Here is a 26,890-nt window from a genome sequence, read left to right on the forward strand (position 1 = left end):
CGAAATCCTGTCGTGAAAATTTTCAACTTTTTTGAAGCCCAAATACTTCATGAAAATGTTCAACTTTTTTGAAGCCAAAGTCTTTTCATGAAAATTTTCAACTTTTTTGAAGCTGAAATACTTCATGAAAATGTTCGACTTTGTTAAAGCTGAAATCCTGTCGTGAAAATTTTCAACTTTTTTGAAGCCCAAATACTTCATGAAAATGCTCAACTTTTTTGAAGCCGAAATACTTCATGAAAATGTTCGACTTTTTTAAAGCCGAAATCCTGTCGTGAAAATTTTCAAACTTTTTGAAGCCGAAATACTTCATGAAAATGTTCGACTTTTTTAAAGTCGAAATCCTGTCGTGAAAATATTCAACTTTTTTGAAGCCGAAATCTTTTCATGAAAATTTTCAACTTTTTAGAAGCTGAAATACTTCATGAAAATGTTCGACTTTTTTAAAGCCGAAATCCTGTCGTGAAAATTTTCAACTTTTTTGAAGCCGAAATCTTTTCTTGAAAATTTTCAACTTTATGAAGCCGAAATCTTTTCATGAAAATTTTCAACTTTTTTGAAGCCGAAATCTTTTCGTGAAAATTTTCAACTTTTTAGAAGCTGAAATACTTCATGAAAATGTTCGACTTTTTTAAAGCCGAAATCCTGTAGTGAAAATTTTCAACTTTTTTGAAGCCGAAATCTTTTCATGAAAATTTTCAACTTTTTTGAAGCCGAAATCTTTTCATGAAAATTTTCAACTTTTTTGAAGCTGAAATACTTCATGAAAATGTTCGACTTTTTTAAAGCCGAAATCCTGTCGTGAAAATTTTCAACTTTTTTGAAAGCCCAAATACTTCATGAAAATGTTCAACTTTTTTGAAGCCAAAGTCTTTTCATGAAAATTTTCAACTTTTTTGAAGCTGAAATACTTCATGAAAATGTTCGACTTTTTTAAAGCCGAAATCCTGTCGTGAAAATTTTCAACCTTTTTGAAGCCGAAATACTTCATGAAAATGTTCGACTTTTTTAAAGTCGAAATCCTGTCGTGAAAATATTCAACTTTTTTGAAGCCGAATTCTTTTCATGAAAATTTTAAACTTTTTAGAAGCTGAAATACTTCATGAAAATGTTCGACTTTTTTAAAGCCGAAATCCTGTCGTGAAAATTTTCAACTTTTTTGAAGCCGAAATCTTTTCATGAAAATTTTCAACTTTTTTGAAGCCGAAATCTTTTCATGAAAATTTTCAACTTTTTTGAAGCTGAAATACTTCATGAAAATGTTCGACTTTTTTAAAGCCGAAATCCTGTAGTGAAAATTTTCAACTTTTTTGAAGCCGAAATCTTTTCATGAAAATTTTCAACTTTTTTGAAGCCGAAATCTTTTCATGAAAATTTTCAACTTTTTTGAAGCTGAAATACTTCATGAAAATGTTCGACTTTTTTAAAGCCGAAATCCTGTCGTGAAAATTTTCAACTTTTTTGAAGCCCAAATACTTCATGAAAATGTTCAACTTTTTTGAAGCCGAAATACTTCATGAAAATGTTCGACTTTTTTGAAGCCGAAATCCTGTCGTGAAAATTTGCAACCTTTTTGAAGCCGAAATACTTCATGAAAATGTTCGACTTTTTTAAAGCCGAAATCCTGTCGTGAAAATTTTCAACTTTTTTGAAACCGAAATATTTTCATGAAAATTTTCAACTTTGTTGAAGCCCAAATACTTCATGAAAATGTTCGACTTTTTTAAAGCCGAAATCCTGTAGTGAAAATTTTCAACTTTTTTGAAGCCGAAATCTTTTCATGAAAATTTTCAACTTTTTTGAAGCCGAAATCTTTTCATGAAAATTTTCAACTTTTTTGAAGCTGAAATACTTCATGAAAATGTTCGACTTTTTTAAAGCCGAAATCCTGTCGTGAAAATTTTCAACTTTTTTGAAGCCCAAATACTTCATGAAAATGTTCAACTTTTTTGAAGCCGAAATACTTCATGAAAATGTTCGACTTTTTTAAAGCCGAAATCCTGTCGTGAAAATTTGCAACCTTTTTGAAGCCGAAATACTTCATGAAAATGTTCAACTTTTTTAAAGCCGAAATCCTGTCGTGAAAATTTTCATCTTTTTTGAAGCCCAAATACTTCATGAAAATGTTCGACTTTTTTAAAGCCGAAATCCTGTCGTGAAAATTTTCAACTTTTTTGAAACCGAAATATTTTCATGAAAATTTTCAACTTTGTTGAAGCCCAAATACTTCATGAAAATGTTCGACTTTTTTAAAGCTGAAATCCTGTCGTGAAAATTTTCAACTTTTTTGAAGCCGAAATCTTTTCATGAAAATTTTCAACTTTTTTGAAGCCGAAATCTTTTCATGAAAATTTTTTAATTTTTTTGAAGCCGAAATACTTCATGAAAATTTTCAACCTTTTTGAAACCGAAATCTTTTCATGAAAATTTTCAACTTTTTTGAAGCCGAAATCTTTTCATGAAAATTTTTTAATTTTTTTGAAGCTGAAATACTTCATGAAAATTTTCAACCTTTTTGAAGCCGAAATCCTGTCGTGAAAATTTGCAACCTTTTTGAAGCCCAAATACTTCATGAAAATGTTCGACTTTTTTAAAGCCGAAATCCTGTCGTGAAAATTTTCAACTTTTTTGAAGTCGAAATCTTTTCTTGAAAATTTTCAACTTTATGAAGCCGAAATCTTTTCATGAAAATTTTCAACTTTTTTGAAGCTGAAATACTTCATGAAAATGTTCGACTTTTTTAAAGCCGAAATCCTGTCGTGAAAATTTTCAACTTTTTTGAAAGCCCAAATACTTCATGAAAATGTTCAACTTTTTTGAAGCCAAAGTCTTTTCATGAAAATTTTCAACTTTTTTGAAGCTGAAATACTTCATGAAAATGTTCGACTTTTTTAAAGCCGAAATCCTGTCGTGAAAATTTTCAACCTTTTTGAATCCGAAATACTTCATGAAAATGTTCGACTTTTTTAAAGTCGAAATCCTGTCGTGAAAATATTCAACTTTTTTGAAGCCGAAATCTTTTCATGAAAATTTTAAACTTTTTAGAAGCTGAAATACTTCATGAAAATGTTCGACTTTTTTAAAGCCGAAATCCTGTCGTGAAAATTTTCAACTTTTTTGAAGCCGAAATCTTTCCATGAAAATTTTCAACTTTTTTGAAGCCGAAATCTTTTCATGAAAATTTTCAACTTTTTTGAAGCTGAAATACTTCATTAAAATGTTCGACTTTTTTAAAGCCGAAATCCTGTAGTGAAAATTTTCAACTTTTTTGAAGCCGAAATCTTTTCATGAAAATTTTCAACTTTTTTGAAGCCGAAATCTTTTCATGAAAATTTTCAACTTTTTTGAAGCTGAAATACTTCATGAAAATGTTCGACTTTTTTAAAGCCGAAATCCTGTCGTGAAAATTTGCAACCTTTTTGAAGCCGAAATACTTCATGAAAATGTTCAACTTTTTTAAAGCCGAAATCCTGTCGTGAAAATTTTCATCTTTTTTGAAGCCCAAATACTTCATGAAAATGTTCGACTTTTTTAAAGCCGAAATCCTGTCGTGAAAATATTCAACTTTTTTGAAACCGAAATATTTTCATGAAAATTTTCAACTTTGTTGAAGCCCAAATACTTCATGAAAATGTTCGACTTTTTTAAAGCAGAAATCCTGTAGTGAAAATTTTCAACTTTTTTGAAGCCGAAATCTTTTCATGAAAATTTTCAACTTTTTTGAAGCCGAAATCTTTTCATGAAAATTTTCAACTTTTTTGAAGCTGAAATACTTCATGAAAATGTTCGACTTTTTTAAAGCCGAAATCCTGTCGTGAAAATTTTCAACTTTTTTGAAGCCCAAATACTTCATGAAAATGTTCAACTTTTTTGAAGCCGAAATACTTCATGAAAATGTTCGACTTTTTTAAAGCCAAAATCCTGTCGTGAAAATTTGCAACCTTTTTGAAGCCGAAATACTTCATGAAAATGTTCAACTTTTTTAAAGCCGAAATCCTGTCGTGAAAATTTTCATCTTTTTTGAAGCCCAAATACTTCATGAAAATGTTCGACTTTTTTAAAGCCGAAATCCTGTCGTGAAAATTTTCAACTTTTTTGAAACCGAAATATTTTCATGAAAATTTTCAACTTTGTTGAAGCCCAAATACTTCATGAAAATGTTCGACTTTTTTAAAGCTGAAATCCTGTCGTGAAAATTTTCAACTTTTTTGAAGCCGAAATACTTCATGAAAATGTTCGACTTTTTTAAAGCCGAAATCCTGTCGTGAAAATTTGCAACCTTTTTGAAGCCGAAATACTTCATGAAAATGTTCGACTTTTTTAAAGCCGAAATCCTGTCGTGAAAATTTTCATCTTTTTTGAAGCCCAAATACTTCATGAAAATGTTCGACTTTTTTAAAGCCGAAATCCTGTCGTGAAAATTTTCAACTTTTTTGAAGCCGAAATCTTTTCATGAAAATTTTCAACTTTTTTGAAGCCGAAATCTTTTCATGAAAATTTTCAACTTTTTTGAAGCTGAAATACTTCATGAAAATGTTCGACTTTTTTGAAGCCCAAATACTTCATGAAAATGTTCAACTTTTTTGAAGCCAAAATACTTCATGAAAATGTTCGACTTTTTTAAAGCCGAAATCCTGTCGTGAAAATTTTCAACCTTTTTGAAGCCGAAATACTTCATGAAAATGTTCAACTTTTTTGAAGCCGAAATACTTCATGAAAATGTTCGACTTTTTTAAAGCCGAAATCCTGTCGTGAAAATTTTCAACTTTTTTGAAGCCGAAATCTTTTCATGAAAATTTTCAACTTTTTTGAAGTCGAAATCTTTTCATGAAAATTTTCAACTTTTTTGAAGCCGAAATCTTTTCATGAAAATTTTCAACTTTTTAGAAGCTGAAATACTTCATGAAAATGTTCGACTTTTTTAAAGCCGAAATCCTGTCGTGAAAATTTTCACCTTTTTTGAAGCCGAAATCTTTTCATGAAAATTTTCAACTTTTTTGAAGCCGAAATCTTTTCATGAAAATTTTCAACTTTTTAGAAGCTGAAATACTTCATGAAAATGTTCGACTTTTTTAACGCCGAAATCTTGTAGTGAAAATTTTCAACTTTTTTGAAGCCGAAATCTTTTCATGAAAATTTTCAACTTTTTTGAAGCTGAAATACTTCATGAAAATGTTCGACTTTTTTAAAGCCGAAATCCTGTCGTGAAAATTTTCAACCTTTTTGAAGCCGAAATACTTCATGAAAATGTTCGACTTTTTTAAAGTCGAAATCCTGTCGTGAAAATATTCAACTTTTTTGAAGCCGAAATCTTTTCATGAAAATTTTCAACTTTTTAGAAGCTGAAATACTTCATGAAAATGTTCGACTTTTTTAAAGCCGAAATCCTGTCGTGAAAATTTTCAACTTTTTTGAAGCCGAAATCTTTTCTTGAAAATTTTCAACTTCATGAAGCCGAAATCTTTTCATGAAAATTTTCAACTTTTTTGAAGCCGAAATCTTTTCATGAAAATTTTCAACTTTTTCGAAGCCGAAATCTTTTCATGAAAATTTTCAACTTTTTTGAAGCTGAAATACTTCATGAAAATGTTCGACTTTTCTAAAGCCGAAATCCTGTCGTGAAAATTTTCAACTTTTTTGAAGCCCAAATACTTCATGAAAATGTTCAACTTTTTTGAAGCCAAAGTCTTTTCATGAAAATTTTCAACTTTTTTGAAGCTGAAATACTTCATGAAAATGCTCAACTTTTTTGAAGCCGAAATACTTCATGAAAATGTTCGACTTTTTTAAAGCCGAAATCCTGTCGTGAAAATTTTCAACTTTTATGAAGCCGAAATCTTTTCATGAAAATTTTCAACTTTTTTGAAGCCGAAATCTTTTCATGAAAATTTTCAACTTTTTAGAAGCTGAAATACTTCATGAAAATGTTCGACTTTTTTAAAGCCGAAATCCTGTAGTGAAAATTTTCAACTTTTTTGAAGCCGAAATCTTTTCATGAAAATTTTCAACTTTTTCGAAGCCGAAATCTTTTCATGAAAATTTTCAACTTTTTTGAAGCTGAAATACTTCATGAAAATGTTCGACTTTTTTAAAGCCGAAATCCTGTCGTGAAAATGTTCAACTTTTTTGAAGCCCAAATACTTCATGAAAATGTTCAACTTTTTTGAAGCCAAAGTCTTTTCATGAAAATTTTCAACTTTTTTGAAGCTGAAATACTTCATGAAAATGTTCGACTTTGTTAAAGCTGAAATCCTGTCGTGAAAATTTTCAACTTTTTTGAAGCCCAAATACTTCATGAAAATGCTCAACTTTTTTGAAGCCGAAATACTTCATGAAAATGTTCGACTTTTTTAAAGCCGAAATCCTGTCGTGAAAATTTTCAACCTTTTTGAAGCCGAAATACTTCATGAAAATGTTCGACTTTTTTAAAGTCGAAATCCTGTCGTGAAAATATTCAACTTTTTTGAAACCGAAATATTTTCATGAAAATTTTCAACTTTGTTGAAGCCCAAATATTTCATGAAAATGTTCGACTTTTTTAAAGCCGAAATCCTGTCGTGAAAATTTTCAACTTTTTTGAAGCCGAAATCTTTTCATGAAAATTTTCAACTTTTTTGAAGCCGAAATCTTTTCATGAAAATTTTCAACTTTTTTGAAGCCGAAATCTTTTCATGAAAATTTTCAACTTTTTTGAAGCCGAAATCTTTTCATGAAAATTTTTTAACTTTTTAGAAGCTGAAATACTTCATGAAAATGTTCGACTTTTTTAAAGCCGAAATCCTGTCGTGAAAATTTTCAACTTTTTTGAAGCCGAAATCTTTTCATGAAAATTTTCAACTTTTTTGAAGACGAAATCTTTTCATGAAAATGTTCGACTTTTTTAAAGCCGAAATCCTGTCGTGAAAATGTTCAACTTTTTTGAAGCCCAAATACTTCATGAAAATTTTCAACTTTTTTGAAGCCGAAATACTTCATGAAAATGTTCGACTTTTTTAAAGCCGAAATCCTGTCGTGAAAATTTTCAACCTTTTTGAAGCCGAAATACTTCATGAAAATGTTCTACTTTTTTAAAGCCGAAATCCTGTCGTGAAAATTTTCAACTTTTTTGAAGCCCAAATACTTCATGAAAATGTTCGACTTTTTTAAAGCCGAAATCCTGTCGTGAAAATTTGCAACCTTTTTGAAGCCCAAATACTTCATGAAAATGTTCGACTTTTTTAAAGCCGAAATCCTGTCGTGAAAATTTTCAACTTTTTTGAAGCCGAAATCTTTTCATGAAAATTTTCAACTTTTTTGAAGCCGAAATCTTTTCATGAAAATTTTCAACTTTTTAGAAGCTGAAATACTTCATGAAAATGTTCGACTTTTCTAAAGCCGAAATCCTGTCGTGAAAATTTTCAACTTTTTTGAATCCGAAATCTTTTCATGAAAATTTTCAACTTTTTTGAAGCTGAAATACTTCATGAAAATGTTCGACTTTTTTAAAGCCGAAATCCTGTCGTGAAAATTTTCAACTTTTTTGAAGCCCAAATACTTCATGAAAATGTTCGACTTTTTTAAAGCCGAAATCCTGTCGTGAAAATTTTCAACTTTTTTGAAGCCGAAATCTTTTCATGAAAATTTTCAACTTTTTTGAAGCCGAAATCTTTTCATGAAAATTTTCAACTTTTTTGAAGCCGAAATCTTTTCATGAAAATTTTCAACTTTTTAGATGCTGAAATACTTCATGAAAATGTTCGACTTTTTAAAGCCGAAATCCTGTCGCGAAAATTTTCAACCTTTTTGAAGCCGAAATACTTCATGAAAATGTTCGACTTTTTTAAAGCCGAAATCCTGTCGTGAAAATTTTCAACTTTTTTGAAGCAGAAATCTTTTCATGAAAATTTTCAACTTTTTTGAAGCCGAAATCTTTTCATGAAAATTTTCAACTTTTTTGAAGCCGAAATCTTTTCATGAAAATTTTCAACTTTTTTGAAGCTGAAATACTTCATGAAAATGTTCAACTTTTTTGAAGCTGAAATACTTCATGAAAATGTTCGACTTTTTTAAAGCCGAAATCCTGTCGTGAAAATTTTCAACTTTTTTGAAGCCGAAATCTTTTCACGAAAATTTTCAACTTTTTTGAAGCCGAAATCTTTTCATGAAAATTTTCAACTTTTTTGAAGCTGAAATACTTCATGAAAATGTTCGACTTTTTTAAAGACGAAATCCTGTCGTGAAAATTTTCAACTTTTTTGAAGCCCAAATACTTCATGAAAATGTTCAACTTTTTTGAAGCCGAAATACTTCATGAAAATGTTCGACTTTTTTAAAGCCGAAATCCTGTGGTGAAAATTTGCAACCTTTTTGAAGCCGAAATACTTCATGAAAATGTTCGACTTTTTTAAAGCCGAAATCCTGTCGTGAAAATTTTCATCTTTTTTGAAGCCCAAATACTTCATGAAAATGTTCGACTTTTTTAAAGCCGAAATCCTGTCGTGAAAATTTTCAACTTTTTTGAAGCCGAAATCTTTTCATGAAAATTTTCAACTTTTTTGAAGCCAAAGTCTTTTCATGAAAATTTTCAACTTTTTTGAAGCTGAAATACTTCATGAAAATGTTCGACTTTGTTAAAGCTGAAATCCTGTCGTGAAAATTTGCAACCTTTTTGAAGCCGAAATACTTCATGAAAATGTTCGACTTTTTTAAAGCCGAAATCCTGTCGTGAAAATTTTCATCTTTTTTGAAGCCCAAATACTTCATGAAAATGTTCGACTTTTTTAAAGCCGAAATCCTGTCGTGAAAATTTTCAACTTTTTTGAAGCCGAAATCTTTTCATGAAAATTTTCAACTTTTTTGAAGCCGAAATCTTTTCATGAAAATGTTCAACTTTTTTGAAGTCGAAATCTTTTCATGAAAATTTTCAACTTTTTTGAAGCCGAAATCTTTTCATGAAAATTTTCAACTTTTTAGAAGCTGAAATACTTCATGAAAATGTTCGACTTTTTTAAAGCCGAAATCCTGTCGTGAAAATTTTCAACTTTTTTGAAGCCGAAATCTTTTCATGAAAATTTTCAACTTTTTTGAAGCCGAAATCTTTTCATGAAAATTTTCAACTTTTTTGAAGCTGAAATACTTCATGAAAATGTTCGACTTTTTTAACGCCGAAATCCTGTAGTGAAAATTTTCAACTATTTTGAAGCCGAAATCTTTTCATGAAAACTTTCAACTTTTTTGAAGCCGAAATCTTTTCATGAAAATTTTCAACTTTTTTGAAGCTGAAATACTTCATGAAAATGTTCGACTTTTTTAAAGCCGAAATCCTGTCGTGAAAATTTTCAACTTTTTTGAAGCCCAAATACTTCATGAAAATGTTCAACTTTTTTGAAGCCAAAGTCTTTTCATGAAAATTTTCAACTTTTTTGAAGCTGAAATACTTCATGAAAATGTTCGACTTTGTTAAAGCTGAAATCCTGTCGTGAAAATTTTCAACTTTTTTGAAGCCCAAATACTTCATGAAAATGCCCAACTTTTTTGAAACCGAAATACTTCATGAAAATGTTCGACTTTTTTAAATTCGAAATCCTGTCGTGAAAATATTCAACTTTTTTGAAGCCGAAATCTTTTCATGAAAATTTTCAACTTTTTAGAAGCTGAAATACTTCATGAAAATGTTCGACTTTTTTAAAGCCGAAATCCTGTCGTGAAAATTTTCAACTTTTTTGAAGCCGAAATCTTTTCTTGAAAATTTTCAACTTTATGAAGCCGAAATCTTTTCATGAAAATTTTCAACTTTTTTGAAGCCGAAATCTTTTCATGAAAATTTTCAACTTTTTAGAAGCTGAAATACTTCATGAAAATGTTCGACTTTTTTAAAGCCAAAATCCTGTAGTGAAAATTTTCAACTTTTTTGAAGCCGAAATCTTTTCATGAAAATTTTCAACTTTTTTGAAGCCGAAATCTTTTCATGAAAATTTTCAACTTTTTTGAAGCCGAAATCTTTTAATGAAAATTTTCAACTTTTTAGAAGCTGAAATACTTCATGAAAATGTTCGACTTTTTTAACGCCGAAATCCTGTAGTGAAAATTTTCAACTTTTTTGAAGCCGAAATCTTTTCATGAAAATTTTCAACTTTTTTGAAGCCGAAATCTTTTCATGAAAATTTTCAACTTTTTTGAAGCTGAAATACTTCATGAAAATGTTCGACTTTTTTAAAGCCGAAATCCTGTCGTGAAAATTTTCAACTTTTTTGAAGCCCAAATACTTCATGAAAATGTTCAACTTTTTTGAAGCCAAAGTCTTTTCATGAAAATTTTCAACTTTTTTGAAGCTGAAATACTTCATGAAAATGTTCGACTTTGTTAAAGCTGAAATCCTGTCGTGAAAATTTTCAACTTTTTTGAAGCCCAAATACTTCATGAAAATGCCCAACTTTTTTGAAGCCGAAATACTTCATGAAAATGTTCGACTTTTTTAAAGCCGAAATCCTGTCGTGAAAATTTTCAACCTTTTTGAAGCCGAAATACTTCATGAAAATGTTCGACTTTTTTAAATTCGAAATCCTGTCGTGAAAATATTCAACTTTTTTGAAGCCGAAATCTTTTCATGAAAATTTTCAACTTTTTAAAAGCTGAAATACTTCATGAAAATGTTCGACTTTTTTAAAGCCGAAATCCTGTCGTGAAAATTTTCAACTTTTTTGAAGCCGAAATCTTTTCTTGAAAATTTTCAACTTCATGAAGCCGAAATCTTTTCATGAAAATTTTCAACTTTTTTGAAGCCGAAATCTTTTCATGAAAATTTTCAACTTTTTAGAAGCTGAAATACTTCATGAAAATGTTCGACTTTTTTAAAGCCAAAATCCTGTAGTGAAAATTTTCAACTTTTTTGAAGCCGAAATCTTTTCATGAAAATTTTCAACTTTTTTGAAGCCGAAATCTTTTCATGAAAATTTTCAACTTTTTTGAAGCCGAAATCTTTTAATGAAAATTTTCAACTTTTTAGAAGCTGAAATACTTCATGAAAATGTTCGACTTTTTTAACGCCGAAATCCTGTAGTGAAAATTTTCAACTTTTTTGAAGCCGAAATCTTTTCATGAAAATTTTCAACTTTTTTGAAGCCGAAATCTTTTCATGAAAATTTTCAACTTTTTTGAAGCTGAAATACTTCATGAAAATGTTCGACTTTTTTAAAGCCGAAATCCTGTCGTGAAAATTTTCAACTTTTTTGAAGCCCAAATACTTCATGAAAATGTTCAACTTTTTTGAAGCCAAAGTCTTTTCATGAAAATTTTCAACTTTTTTGAAGCTGAAATACTTCATGAAAATGTTCGACTTTGTTAAAGCTGAAATCCTGTCGTGAAAATTTTCAACTTTTTTGAAGCCCAAATACTTCATGAAAATGCCCAACTTTTTTGAAGCCGAAATACTTCATGAAAATGTTCGACTTTTTTAAAGCCGAAATCCTGTCGTGAAAATTTTCAACCTTTTTGAAGCCGAAATACTTCATGAAAATGTTCGACTTTTTTAAATTCGAAATCCTGTCGTGAAAATATTCAACTTTTTTGAAGCCGAAATCTTTTCATGAAAATTTTCAACTTTTTAGAAGCTGAAATACTTCATGAAAATGTTCGACTTTTTTAAAGCAGAAATCCTGTCGTGAAAATTTTCAACTTTTTTGAAGCCGAAATCTTTTCTTGAAAATTTTCAACTTTATGAAGCCGAAATCTTTTCATGAAAATTTTCAACTTTTTTGAAGCCGAAATCTTTTCATGAAAATTTTCAACTTTTTAGAAGCTGAAATACTTCATGAAAATGTTCGACTTTTTTAAAGCCAAAATCCTGTAGTGAAAATTTTCAACTTTTTTGAAGCCGAAATCTTTTCATGAAAATTTTCAACTTTTTTGAAGCCGAAATCTTTTCATGAAAATTTTCAACTTTTTTGAAGCCGAAATCTTTTAATGAAAATTTTCAACTTTTTAGAAGCTGAAATACTTCATGAAAATGTTCGACTTTTTTAACGCCGAAATCCTGTAGTGAAAATTTTCAACTTTTTTGAAGCCGAAATCTTTTCATGAAAATTTTCAACTTTTTTGAAGCCGAAATCTTTTCATGAAAATTTTCAACTTTTTTGAAGCTGAAATACTTCATGAAAATGTTCGCCTTTTTTAAAGCCGAAATCCTGTCGTGAAAATTTTCAACTTTTTTGAAGCCCAAATACTTCATGAAAATGTTCATCTTTTTTGAAGCCAAAGTCTTTTCATGAAAATTTTCAACTTTTTTGAAGCTGAAATACTTCATGAAAATGTTCGACTTTGTTAAAGCTGAAATCCTGTCGTGAAAATTTTCAACTTTTTTGAAGCCCAAATACTTCATGAAAATGCCCAACTTTTTTGAAGCCGAAATACTTCATGAAAATGTTCGACTTTTTTAAAGCCGAAATCCTGTCGTGAAAATTTTCAACCTTTTTGAAGCCGAAATACTTCATGAAAATGTTCGACTTTTTTAAATTCGAAATCCTGTCGTGAAAATATTCAACTTTTTTGAAGCCGAAATCTTTTCATGAAAATTTTCAACTTTTTAGAAGCTGAAATACTTCATGAAAATGTTCGACTTTTTTAAAGCCGAAATCCTGTCGTGAAAATTTTCAACTTTTTTGAAGCCGAAATCTTTTCTTGAAAATTTTCAACTTTATGAAACCGAAATCTTTTCATGAAAATTTTCAACTTTTTTGAAGCCGAAATCTTTTCATGAAAATTTTCAACTTTTTAGAAGCTGAAATACTTCATGAAAATGTTCGACTTTTTTAAAGCCAAAATCCTGTAGTGAAAATTTTCAACTTTTTTGAAGCCGAAATCTTTTCATGAAAATTTTCAACTTTTTTGAAGCCGAAATCTTTTCATGAAAATTTTCAACTTTTTTGAAGCTGAAATACTTCATGAAAATGTTCGACTTTTTTAAAGCCGAAATCCTGTCGTGAAAATTTTCAACTTTTTTGAAGCCCAAATACTTCATGAAAATGTTCAACTTTTTTGAAGCCAAAGTCTTTTCATGAAAATTTTCAACTTTTTTGAAGCTGAAATACTTCATGAAAATGTTCGACTTTGTTAAAGCTGAAATCCTGTCGTGAAAATTTTCAACTTTTTTGAAGCCCAAATACTTCATGAAAATGCTCAACTTTTTTGAAGCCGAAATACTTCATGAAAATGTTCGACTTTTTTAAAGCCGAAATCCTGTCGTGAAAATTTGCAACCTTTTTGAAGCCGAAATACTTCATGAAAATGTTCGACTTTTTTAAAGCCGAAATCCTGTCGTGAAAATTTTCATCTTTTTTGAAGCCCAAATACTTCATGAAAATGTTCGACTTTTTTAAAGCCGAAATCCTGTCGTGAAAATTTTCAACTTTTTTGAAACCGAAATATTTTCATGAAAATTTTCAACTTTGTTGAAGCCCAAATACTTCATGAAAATGTTCGACTTTTTTAAAGCCGAAATCCTGTTGTGAAAATGTTCAACTTTTTTGAAGCCGAAATCTTTTCATGAAAATTTTCAACTTTTTTGAAGCCGAAATCTTTTCATGAAAACTTTCAACTTTTTTGAAGCCGAAATCTTTTCATGAAAATTTTCAACTTTTTTGAAACCGAAATCTTTTCATGAAAATTTTTTAACTTTTTAGAAGCTGAAATACTTGATGAAAATGTTCGACTTTTTTAAAGTCGAAATCCTGTCGTGAAAATTTTCAACTTTTTTGAAGCCCAAATACTTCATGAAAATGTTCGACTTTTTTAAAGCCGAAATCCTGTCGTGAAAATTTGCAACCTTTTTGAAGCCCAAATACTTCATGAAAATGTTCGACTTTTTTAAAGCCGAAATCCTGTCGTGAAAATTTTCAACTTTTTTGAAGCCGAAATCTTTTCATGAAAATTTTCAACTTTTTTGAAGCCGAAATCTTTTCATGAAAATTTTCAACTTTTTAGAAGCTGAAATACTTCATGAAAATGTTCGACTTTTCTAAAGCCGAAATCCTGTCGTGAAAATTTTCAACTTTTTTGAATCCGAAATCTTTTCATGAAAACTTTCAACTTTTTTGAAGCTGAAATACTTCATGAAAATGTTCGACTTTTTTAAAGCCGAAATCCTGTCGTGAAAATTTTCAACTTTTTTGAAGCCCAAATACTTCATGAAAATGTTCGACTTTTTTAAAGCCGAAATCCTGTCGTGAAAATTTTCAACTTTTTTGAAGCCGAAATCTTTTCATGAAAATTTTCAACTTTTTTGAAGCCGAAATCTTTTCATGAAAATTTTCAACTTTTTTGAAGCCGAAATCTTTTCATGAAAATTTTCAACTTTTTAGAAGCTGAAATACTTCATGAAAATGTTTGACTTTTTTAAAGCCGAAATCCTGTCGCGAAAATTTTCAACCTTTTTGAAGCCGAAATACTTCATGAAAATGTTCGACTTTTTTAAAGCCGAAATCCTGTCGTGAAAATTTTCAACTTTTTTGAAGCAGAAATCTTTTCATGAAAATTTTCAACTTTTTTAAAGTCGAAATCTTTTCATGAAAATTTTCAACTTTTTTGAAGCCGAAATCTTTTCATGAAAATTTTCAACTTTTTTGAAGCCGAAATCTTTTCATGAAAATTTTCAACTTTTTTGAAGCTGGAATACTTCATGAAAATGTTCGACTTTTTTAAAGCCGAAATCCTGTCGTGAAAATTTTCAACTTTTTTGAAGCCGAAATCTTTTCATGAAAATTTTCAACTTTTTTGAAGCCGAAATCTTTTCATGAAAATTTTCAACTTTTTTGAAGCTGAAATACTTCATGAAAATGTTCGACTTTTTTAAAGACGAAATCCCGTCGTGAAAATTTTCAACTTTTTTGAAGCCCAAATACTTCATGAAAATGTTCAACTTTTTTGAAGCCGAAATACTTCATGAAAATGTTCGACTTTTTTAAAGCCGAAATCCTGTCGTGAAAATTTGCAACCTTTTTGAAGCCGAAATATTTCATGAAAATGTTCGACTTTTTTAAAGCCGAAATCCTGTCGTGAAAATTTTCATCTTTTTTGAAGCCCAAATACTTCATGAAAATGTTCGACTTTTTTAAAGCCGAAATCCTGTCGTGAAAATTTTAAACTTTTTTGAAGCCGAAATCTTTTCATGAAAATTTTCAACTTTTTTGAAGCCGAAATCTTTTCATTAAAATTTTCAACTTTTTAGAGGCTGAAATACTTCATGAAAATGTTCGACTTTTCTAAAGCCGAAATCCTGTCGTGAAAATTTTCAACTTTTTTGAAGCCGAAATCTTTTCATGAAAATTTTCAACTTTTTTGAAGCTGAAATACTTCATGAAAATGTTCGACTTTTTTGAAGCCCAAATACTTCATGAAAATGTTCAACTTTTTTGAAGCCGAAATACTTCATGAAAATGTTCGACTTTTTTAAAGCCGAAATCCTGTCGTGAAAATTTTCAACCTTTTTGAAGCCGAAATACTTCATGAAAATGTTCAACTTTTTAGAAGCTGAAATACTTCATGAAAATGTTCGACTTTTTTATCGCCGAAATCCTGTAGTGAAAATTTTCAACTTTTTTGAAGCCGAAATCTTTTCATGAAAATTTTCAACTTTTTTGAAGCTGAAATACTTCATGAAAATGTTCGACTTTTTTAAAGCCGAAATCCTGTCGTGAAAATTTTCAACTTTTTTGAAGCTCAAATACTTCATGAAAATGTTCAACTTTTTTGAAGCCAAAGTCTTTTCATGAAAATTTTCAACTTTTTTGAAGCTGAAATACTTCATGAAAATGTTCGACTTTTTTAAAGCCGAAATCCTGTCGTGAAAATTTTCAACTTTTTTGAATCCCAAATACTTCATGAAAATGCTCAACTTTTTTGAAGCCGAAATACTTCATGAAAATGTTCGACTTTTTTAAAGCCAAAATCCTGTCGTGAAAATTTTCAACCTTTTTGAAGCCGAAATACTTCATGAAAATGTTCGACTTTTTTAAAGTCGAAATCCTGTCGTGAAAATATTCAACTTTTTGAAGCCGAAATCTTTTCATGAAAATTTTCAACTTTTTAGAAGCTGAAATACTTCATGAAAATGTTCGACTTTTTTAAAGCCGAAATCCTGTCGTGAAAATTTTCAACTTTTTTGAAGCCGAAATCTTTTCATGAAAATTTTCAACTTTTTTGAAGCCGAAATCTTTTCATGAAAATTTTCAACTTTTTTGAAGCTGAAATACTTCATGAAAATGTTCGACTTTTTTAAAGCCGAAATCCTCTCGTGAAAATTTTCAACTTTTTTGAAGCCCAAATACTTCATGAAAATGTTCAACTTTTTTGAAGCCAAAGTCTTTTCATGAAAATTTTCAACTTTTTAGAAGCTGAAATACTTCATGAAAATGTTCGACTTTTTTAAAGCCGAAATCCTGTCGTGAAAATTTTCAACTTTTTTGAAGCCGAAATCTTTTCTTGAAAATTTTCAACTTTATGAAGCCGAAATCTTTTCATGAAAATTTTCAACTTTTTTGAAGCCGAAATCTTTTCATGAAAATTTTCAACTTTTTAGAAGCTGAAATACTTCATGAAAATGTTCGACTTTTTTAAAGCCGAAATCCTCTCGTGAAAATTTTCAACTTTTTTGAAGCCCAAATACTTCATGAAAATGTTCAACTTTTTTGAAGCCAAAGTCTTTTCATGAAAATTTTCAACTTTTTTGAAGCTGAAATACTTCATGAAAATGTTCGACTTTGTTAAAGCTGAAATCCTGTCGTGAAAATTTTCAACTTTTTTGAAGCCCAAATACTTCATGAAAATGCTCAACTTTTTTGAAGCCGAAATCTTTTCATGAAAATTTTCAACTTTTTAGAAGCTGAAATACTTCATGAAAATGTTCGACTTTTTTAAAGCCGAAATCCTGTCGCGAAAATTTTCAACCTTTTTGAAGCCGAAATACTTCATGAAAATGTTCGACTTTTTTAAAGCCGAAATCCTGTCGTGAAAATTTTCAACTTTTTTGAAGCCGAAATCTTTTCATGAAAATTTTCAACTTTTTTGAAGCCGAAATCTTTTCATTAAAATTTTCAACTTTTTAGAAGCTGAAATACTTCATGAAAATGTTCGACTTTTCTAAAGCCGAAATCCTGTCGTGAAAATTTTCAACTTTTTTGAATCCGAAATCTTTTCATGAAAATTTTCAACTTTTTTGAAGCCCAAATACTTCATTTAAATGTTCAACTTTTTTGAAGCCGAAATACTTCATGAAAATGTTCGACTTTTTTAAAGCCGAAATCCTGTCGTGAAAATTTTCAACCTTTTTGAAGCCGAAATACTTCATGAAAATGTTCAACTTTTTTGAAGCCGAAATACTTCATGAAAATGTTCGACTTTTTTAAAGCCGAAATCCTGTCGTGAAAATTTTCAACTTTTTTGAAGCAGAAATCTTTTCATGAAAATTTTCAACTTTTTTGAAGCCGAAATCTTTTCATGAAAATTTTCAACTTTTTTGAAGCCGAAATCTTTTCATGAAAATTTTCAACTTTTTTGAAGCCGAAATCTTTTCATGAAAATTTTCAACTTTTTTGAAGCTGAAATACTTCATGAAAATGTTCGACTTTTTTAAAGCCGAAATCCTGTCGTGAAAATTTTCAACTTTTTTGAAGCCGAAATCTTTTCATGAAAATTTTCAACTTTTTTGAAGCCGAAATCTTTTCATGAAAATTTTCAACTTTTTTGAAGCTGAAATACTTCATGAAAATGTTCGACTTTTTTAAAGACGAAATCCTGTCGTGAAAATTTTCAACTTTTTTGAAGCCCAAATACTTCATGAAAATGTTCAACTTTTTTGAAGCCGAAATACTTCATGAAAATGTTCAACTTTTTTGAAGCTGAAATACTTCATGAAAATGTTGGACTTTTTTAAAGCCGAAATCCTGTAGTGAAAATTTTCAACTTTTTTGAAGCCGAAATCTTTTCATGAAAATTTTCAACTTTTTTGAAGCCGAAATCTTTTCATGAAAATTTTCAACTTTTTTGAAGCTGAAATACTTCATGAAAATGTTCGACTTTTTTAAAGCCGAAATCCTGTCGTGAAAATTTTCAACTTTTTTGAAGCCCAAATACTTCATGAAAATGTTCAACTTTTTTGAATCCGAAATACTTCATGAAAATGTTCGACTTTTTTAAAGCCGAAATCCTGTCGTGAAAATTTGCAACCTTTTTGAAGCCGAAATACTTCATGAAAATGTTCGACTTTTTTAAAGCCGAAATCCTGTCGTGAAAATTTTCATCTTTTTTGAAGCCCAAATACTTCATGAAAATGTTCGACTTTTTTAAAGCCGAAATCCTGTCATGAAAATTTTCAACTTTTTTGAAACCGAAATATTTTCATGAAAATTTTCAACTTTGTTGAAGCCCAAATACTTCATGAAAATGTTCGACTTTTTTAAAGCCGAAATCCTGTCGTGAAAATTTTCAACTTTTTGGAAGCCGAAATCTTTTCATGAAAATTTTCAACTTTTTTGAAGCCGAAATCTTTTCATGAAAATTTTCAACTTTTTTGAAGCCGAAATCTTTTCATGAAAATTTTCAACTTTTTTGAAGCCGAAATCTTTTCATGAAAATTTTTTAACTTTTTAGAAGCTGAAATACTTCATGAAAATGTTCGACTTTTTTAAAGCCGAAATCCTGTCGTGAAAATTTTCAACTTTTTTGAAGCCGAAATCTTTTCATGAAAATTTTCAACTTTTTTGAAGACGAAATCTTTTCATGAAAATTTTCAACTTTTTTGAAGCTGAAATACTTCATGAAAATGTTCGACTTTTTTAAAGCCGAAATCCTGTCGTGAAAATTTTCAACTTTTTTGAAGCCCAAATACTTCATGAAAATGTTCAACTTTTTTGAAGCCGAAATACTTCATGAAAATGTTCGACTTTTTTAAAGCCGAAATCCTGTCGTGAAAATTTTCAACCTTTTTGAAGCCGAAATACTTCATGAAAATGTTCGACTTTTTTAAAGCCGAAATCCTGTCGTGAAAATTTTCAACTTTTTTGAATCCCAAATACTTCATGAAAATGTTCGACTTTTTTAAAGCCGAAATCCTGTCGTGAAAATTTGCAACCTTTTTGAAGCCCAAATACTTCATGAAAATGTTCGACTTTTTTAAAGCCGAAATCCTGTCGTGAAAATTTTCAACTTTTTTGAAGCCGAAATCTTTTCATGAAAATTTTCAACTTTTTTGAAGCTGAAATCTTTTCATGAAAATGTTCGACTTTTTTAAAGCCGAAATCCTGTCGTGAAAATTTTCAACTTTTTTGAAGCCGAAATCTTTTCATGAAAATTTTCAACTTTTTTGAAGCCGAAATCTTTTCATGAAAATTTTCAACTTTTTTGAAGCTGAAATATATCATGAAAATGTTCGACTTTTTTAAAGACGAAATCCTGTCGTGAAAATTTTCAACTTTTTTGAAGCCCAAATACTTCATGAAAATGTTCAACTTTTTTGAAGCCGAAATACTTCATGAAAATGTTCGACTTTTTTAAAGCCGAAATCCTGTCGTGAAAATTTGCAACCTTGTTGAAGCCGAAATACTTCATGAAAATGTTCGACTTTTTTAAAGCCGAAATCCTGTCGTGAAAATTTTCAACTTTTTTGAAGCCGAAATCTTTTCATGAAAATTTTCAACTTTTTTGAAACGGAAATCTTTTCATTAAAATTTTCAACTTTTTTGAAGCTGAAATACTTCATGAAAATGTTCGACTTTTTTGAAGCCCAAATACTTCATGAAAATGTTCGACTTTTTTAAAGCCGAAATCCTGTCTTGAAAATTTTCAACCTTTTTGAAGCCGAAATACTTCATGAAAATGTTCAACTTTTTTGAAGCCGAAATACTTCATGAAAATGTTCGACTTTTTTAAAGCCGAAATCCTGTCGTGAAAATTTTCAACTTTTTTGAAGCAGAAATCTTTTCATGAAAATTTTCAACTTTTTTGAAGCCGAAATCTTTTCATGAAAATGTTCGACTTTTTTAAAGCCGAAATCCTGTCGTGAAAATTTTCAACTTTTTTGAAGCCCAAATACTTCATGAAAATTTTCAACTTTTTTGAAGCCGAAATCTTTTCATGAAAATTTTCAACTTTTTTGAAGCTGAAATACTTCATGAAAATGTTCGACTTTTTTAAAGCCGAAATCCTGTCGTGAAAATTTTCAACTTTTTTGAAGCCGAAATCTTTTCATGAAAATTTTCAACTTTTTTGAAGCCGAAATCTTTTCATGAAAATTTTCAACTTTTTTGAAGCTGAAATACTTCATGAAAATGTTCGACTTTTTTAAAGCCGAAATCCTGTCGTGAAAATTTTCAACTTTTTTGAAGCCCAAATACTTCATGAAAATGTTCGACTTTTTTAAAGCCGAAATCCTGTAGTGAAAATTTTCAACTTTTTTGAAGCCGAAATCTTTTCATGAAAATTTTCAACTTTTTTGAAGCCGAAATCTTTTCATGAAAATTTTCAACTTTTTTGAAGCCGAAATCTTTTCATGAAAATTTTCAACTTTTTTGAAGCTGAAATACTTCATGAAAATGTTCGACTTTTTTAAAGCCGAAATCCTGTCGTGAAAATTTTCAACTTTTTTGAAGCCGAAATCTTTTCATGAAAATTTTCAACTTTTTTGAAGTCGAAATCTTTTCATGAAAATTTTCAACTTTTTTGAAGCCGAAATCTTTTCATGAAAATTTTCAACTTTTTTGAAGCTGAAATACTTCATGAAAATGTTCGACTTTTTTAAAGCCGAAATCCTGTCGTGAAAATTTTCAACTTTTTTGAAGCCGAAATCTTTTCATGAAAATTTTCAACTTTTTTGAAGTCAAACTCTTTTCATGAAAATTTTCAACTTTTTTGAAGCCGAAATCTTTTCATGAAAATTTTCAACTTTTTAGAAGCTGAAATACTTCATGAAAATGTTCGACTTTTTTAAAGCCGAAATCCTGTCGTGAAAATTTTCAACTTTTTTGAAGCCGAAATCTTTTCATGAAAATTTTCAACTTTTTTGAAGCCGAAATCTTTTCATGAAAATTTTCAACTTTTTTGAAGCTGAAATACTTCATGAAAATGTTCGACTTTTTTAAAGCCGAAATCCTGTAGTGAAAATTTTCAACTTTTTTGAAGCCGAAATCTTTTCATGAAAATTTTCAACTTTTTTGAAGCCGAAATCTTTTCATGAAAATTTTCAACTTTTTTGAAGCTGAAATACTTCATGAAAATGTTCGACTTTTTTAAAGCCGAAATCCTGTCGTGAAAATTTGCAACCTTTTTGAAGCCGAAATACTTCATGAAAATGTTCGACTTTTTTAAAGCCGAAATCCTGTCGTGAAAATTTTCATCTTTTTTGAAGCCCAAATACTTCATGAAAATGTTCGACTTTTTTAAAGCTGAAATCCTGTCGTGAAAATTTTCAACTTTTTTGAAGCCCAAATACTTCATGAAAATGTTCGACTTTTTTAAAGCCGAAATCCTGTCGTGAAAATTTTCAACTTTTTTGAAGCCGAAATCTTTTCATGAAAATTTTCAACTTTTTTGAAGCCGAAATCTTTTCATGAAAATTTTCAACTTTTTTGAAGCTGAAATACTTCATGAAAATGTTCGACTTTTTTAAAGCCGAAATCCTGTCGCGAAAATTTTCAACCTTTATGAAGCCGAAATACTTCATGAAAATGTTCGACTTTTTTAAAGCCGAAATCCTGTCGTGAAAATTTTCAACTTTTTTGAAGCAGAAATCTTTTCCTGAAAATTTTCAACTTTTTTGAAGCCGAAATCTTTTCCTGAAAATTTTCAACTTTTTTGAAGCCGAAATCTTTTCATGAAAATTTTCAACTTTTTTGAAGCCGAAATCTTTTCATGAAAATTTTCAACTTTTTTGAAGCTGAAATACTTCATGAAAATTTTCAACTTTTTTAAAGCCGAAATCCTGTCGTGAAAATTTTCAACTTTTTTGAAGCCGAAATCTTTTCATGAAAATTTTCAACTTTTTTGAAGCTGAAATACTTCATGAAAATGTTCGACTTTTTTAAAGCCGAAATCCTGTCGTGAAAATTTTCAACTTTTTTGAAGCCGAAATCTATTCATGAAAATTTTCAACTTTTTTGAAGTCGAAATCTTTTCATGAAAATTTTCAACTTTTTTGAAGCCGAAATCTTTTCATGAAAATTTTCAACTTTTTTGAAGCTGAAATACTTCATGAAAATGTTCGACTTTTTTAAAGCCGAAATCCTGTAGTGAAAATTTTCAACTTTTTTGAAGCCGAAATCTTTTCATGAAAATTTTCAACTTTTTTGAAGCCGAAATCTTTTCATGAAAATTTTCAACTTTTTTGAAGCCGAAATCTTTTCATGAAAATTTTCAACTTTTTTGAAGCTGAAATACTTCATGAAAATGTTCGACTTTTTTAAAGCCGAAATCCTGTCGTGAAAATTTTCAACTTTTTTGAAGCCGAAATCTTTTCATGAAAATTTTCAACTTTTTTGAAGTCGAAATCTTTTCATGAAAATTTTCAACTTTTTTAAAGCCGAAATCTTTTCATGAAAATTTTCAACTTTTTTGAAGCTGAAATACTTCATGAAAATGTTCGACTTTTTTAAAGCCGAAATCCTGTCGTGAAAATTTTCAACTTTTTTGAAGCCGAAATCTTTTCATGAAAATTTTCAACTTTTTTGAAGTCGAAATCTTTTCATGAAAATTTTCAACTTTTTTGAAGCTGAAATACTTCATGAAAATGTTCGACTTTTTTAAAGCCGAAATCCTGTCGTGAAAATTTTCAACTTTTTTGAAGCCCAAATACTTCATGAAAATGTTCAACTTTTTTGAAGCCGAAATACTTCATGAAAATGTTCGACTTTTTTAAAGCCGAAATCCTGTTGTGAAAATTTGCAACCTTTTTGAAGCCGAAATACTTCATGAAAATGTTCGACTTTTTTAAAGCCGAAATCCTGTCGTGAAAATTTTCAACTTTTTTGAAGCCGAAATCTTTTCATGAAAATTTTCAACTTTTTTGAAACGGAAATCTTTTCATTAAAATTTTCAACTTTTTTGAAGCTGAAATACTTCATGAAAATGTTCGACTTTTTTGAAGCCCAAATACTTCATGAAAATGTTCGACTTTTTTAAAGCCGAAATCCTGTCTTGAAAATTTTCAACCTTTTTGAAGCCGAAATACTTCATGAAAATGTTCAACTTTTTTGAAGCCGAAATACTTCATGAAAATGTTCGACTTTTTTAAAGCCGAAATCCTGTCGTGAAAATTTTCAACTTTTTTGAAGCAGAAATCTTTTCATGAAAATTTTCAACTTTTTTGAAGCCGAAATCTTTTCATGAAAATGTTCGACTTTTTTAAAGCCGAAATCCTGTCGTGAAAATTTTCAACTTTTTTGAAGCCCAAATACTTCATGAAAATTTTCAACTTTTTTGAAGCCGAAATCTTTTCATGAAAATTTTCAACTTTTTTGAAGCTGAAATACTTCATGAAAATGTTCGACTTTTTTAAAGCCGAAATCCTGTCGTGAAAATTTTCAACTTTTTTGAAGCCGAAATCTTTTCATGAAAATTTTCAACTTTTTTGAAGCCGAAATCTTTTCATGAAAATTTTCAACTTTTTTGAAGCTGAAATACTTCATGAAAATGTTCGACTTTTTTAAAGCCGAAATCCTGTCGTGAAAATTTTCAACTTTTTTGAAGCCCAAATACTTCATGAAAATGTTCGACTTTTTTAAAGCCGAAATCCTGTAGTGAAAATTTTCAACTTTTTTGAAGCCGAAATCTTTTCATGAAAATTTTCAACTTTTTTGAAGCCGAAATCTTTTCATGAAAATTTTCAACTTTTTTGAAGCCGAAATCTTTTCATGAAAATTTTCAACTTTTTTGAAGCTGAAATACTTCATGAAAATGTTCGACTTTTTTAAAGCCGAAATCCTGTCGTGAAAATTTTCAACTTTTTTGAAGCCGAAATCTTTTCATGAAAATTTTCAACTTTTTTGAAGTCGAAATCTTTTCATGAAAATTTTCAACTTTTTTGAAGCCGAAATCTTTTCATGAAAATTTTCAACTTTTTTGAAGCTGAAATACTTCATGAAAATGTTCGACTTTTTTAAAGCCGAAATCCTGTCGTGAAAATTTTCAACTTTTTTGAAGCCGAAATCTTTTCATGAAAATTTTCAACTTTTTTGAAGTCGAAATCTTTTCATGAAAATTTTCAACTTTTTTGAAGCTGAAATACTTCATGAAAATGTTCGACTTTTTTAAAGCCGAAATCCTGTCGTGAAAATTTTCAACTTTTTTGAAGCCCAAATACTTCATGAAAATGTTCAACTTTTTTGAAGCCGAAATACTTCATGAAAATGTTCGACTTTTTTAAAGCCGAAATCCTGTCGTGAAAATTTGCAACCTTTTTGAAGCCGAAATACTTCATGAAAATGTTCGACTTTTTTAAAGCCGAAATCCTGTCGTGAAAATTTTCAACTTTTTTGAAGCCGAAATCTTTTCATGAAAATTTTCAACTTTTTTGAAGCTGAAATACTTCATGAAAATGTTCGACTTTTTTAAAGCCGAAATCCTGTCGTGAAAATTTTCAACTTTTTTGAAGCCGAAATCTTTTCATGAAAATTTTCAACTTTTTTGAAGTCAAACTCTTTTCATGAAAATTTTCAACTTTTTTGAAGCCGAAATCTTTTCATGAAAATTTTCAACTTTTTAGAAGCTGAAATACTTCATGAAAATGTTCGACTTTTTTAAAGCCGAAATCCTGTCGTGAAAATTTTCAACTTTTTTGAAGCCGAAATCTTTTCATGAAAATTTTCAACTTTTTTGAAGCCGAAATCTTTTCATGAAAATTTTCAACTTTTTTGAAGCTGAAATACTTCATGAAAATGTTCGACTTTTTTAAAGCCGAAATCCTGTAGTGAAAATTTTCAACTTTTTTGAAGCCGAAATCTTTTCATGAAAATTTTCAACTTTTTTGAAGCCGAAATCTTTTCATGAAAATTTTCAACTTTTTTGAAGCTGAAATACTTCATGAAAATGTTCGACTTTTTTAAAGCCGAAATCCTGTCGTGAAAATTTGCAACCTTTTTGAAGCCGAAATACTTCATGAAAATGTTCGACTTTTTTAAAGCCGAAATCCTGTCGTGAAAATTTTCATCTTTTTTGAAGCCCAAATACTTCATGAAAATGTTCGACTTTTTTAAAGCTGAAATCCTGTCGTGAAAATTTTCAACTTTTTTGAAGCCCAAATACTTCATGAAAATGTTCGACTTTTTTAAAGCCGAAATCCTGTCGTGTAAATTTTCAACTTTTTTGAAGCCGAAATCTTTTCATGAAAATTTTCAACTTTTTTGAAGCCGAAATCTTTTCATGAAAATTTTCAACTTTTTTGAAGCTGAAATACTTCATGAAAATGTTCGACTTTTTTAAAGCCGAAATCCTGTCGCGAAAATTTTCAACCTTTATGAAGCCGAAATACTTCATGAAAATGTTCGACTTTTTTAAAGCCGAAATCCTGTCGTGAAAATTTTCAACTTTTTTGAAGCAGAAATCTTTTCCTGAAAATTTTCAACTTTTTTGAAGCCGAAATCTTTTCCTGAAAATTTTCAACTTTTTTGAAGCCGAAATCTTTTCATGAAAATTTTCAACTTTTTTGAAGCCGAAATCTTTTCATGAAAATTTTCAACTTTTTTGAAGCTGAAATACTTCATGAAAATTTTCAACTTTTTTAAAGCCGAAATCCTGTCGTGAAAATTTTCAACTTTTTTGAAGCCGAAATCTTTTCATGAAAATTTTCAACTTTTTTGAAGTCGAAATCTTTTCATGAAAATTTTCAACTTTTTTAAAGCCGAAATCTTTTCATGAAAATTTTCAACTTTTTTGAAGCTGAAATACTTCATGAAAATGTTCGACTTTTTTAAAGCCGAAATCCTGTCGTGAAAATTTTCAACTTTTTTGAAGCCGAAATCTTTTCATGAAAATTTTCAACTTTTTTGAAGTCGAAATCTTTTCATGAAAATTTTCAACTTTTTTGAAGCTGAAATACTTCATGAAAATGTTCGACTTTTTTAAAGCCGAAATCCTGTCGTGAAAATTTTCAACTTTTTTGAAGCCCAAATACTTCATGAAAATGTTCAACTTTTTTGAAGCCGAAATACTTCATGAAAATGTTCGACTTTTTTAAAGCCGAAATCCTGTTGTGAAAATTTGCAACCTTTTTGAAGCCGAAATACTTCATGAAAATGTTCGACTTTTTTAAAGCCGAAATCCTGTCGTGAAAATTTTCAACTTTTTTGAAGCCGAAATCTTTTCATGAAAATTTTCAACTTTTTTGAAGCTGAAATACTTCATGAAAATGTTCGACTTTTTTAAAGCCGAAATCCTGTCGTGAAAATTTTCAACTTTTTTGAAGCCGAAATCTTTTCATGAAAATTTTCAACTTTTTTGAAGTCAAACTCTTTTCATGAAAATTTTCAACTTTTTTGAAGCCGAAATCTTTTCATGAAAATTTTCAACTTTTTAGAAGCTGAAATACTTCATGAAAATGTTCGACTTTTTTAAAGCCGAAATCCTGTCGTGAAAATTTTCAACTTTTTTGAAGCCGAAATCTTTTCATGAAAATTTTCAACTTTTTTGAAGCCGAAATCTTTTCATGAAAATTTTCAACTTTTTTGAAGCTGAAATACTTCATGAAAATGTTCGACTTTTTTAAAGCCGAAATCCTGTCGTGAAAATTTTCAACTTTTTTGAAGCCGAAATCTTTTCATGAAAATTTTCAACTTTTTTGAAGTCGAAATCTTTTCATGAAAATTTTCAACTTTTTTGAAGCTGAAATACTTCATGAAAATGTTCGACTTTTTTAAAGCCGAAATCCTGTCGTGAA

The sequence above is a fragment of the Labrus mixtus genome, chromosome 6, assembly GCF_963584025.1.
Source record: "Labrus mixtus chromosome 6, fLabMix1.1, whole genome shotgun sequence".
Taxonomy (NCBI): Eukaryota; Metazoa; Chordata; class Actinopteri; order Labriformes; family Labridae; genus Labrus; species Labrus mixtus.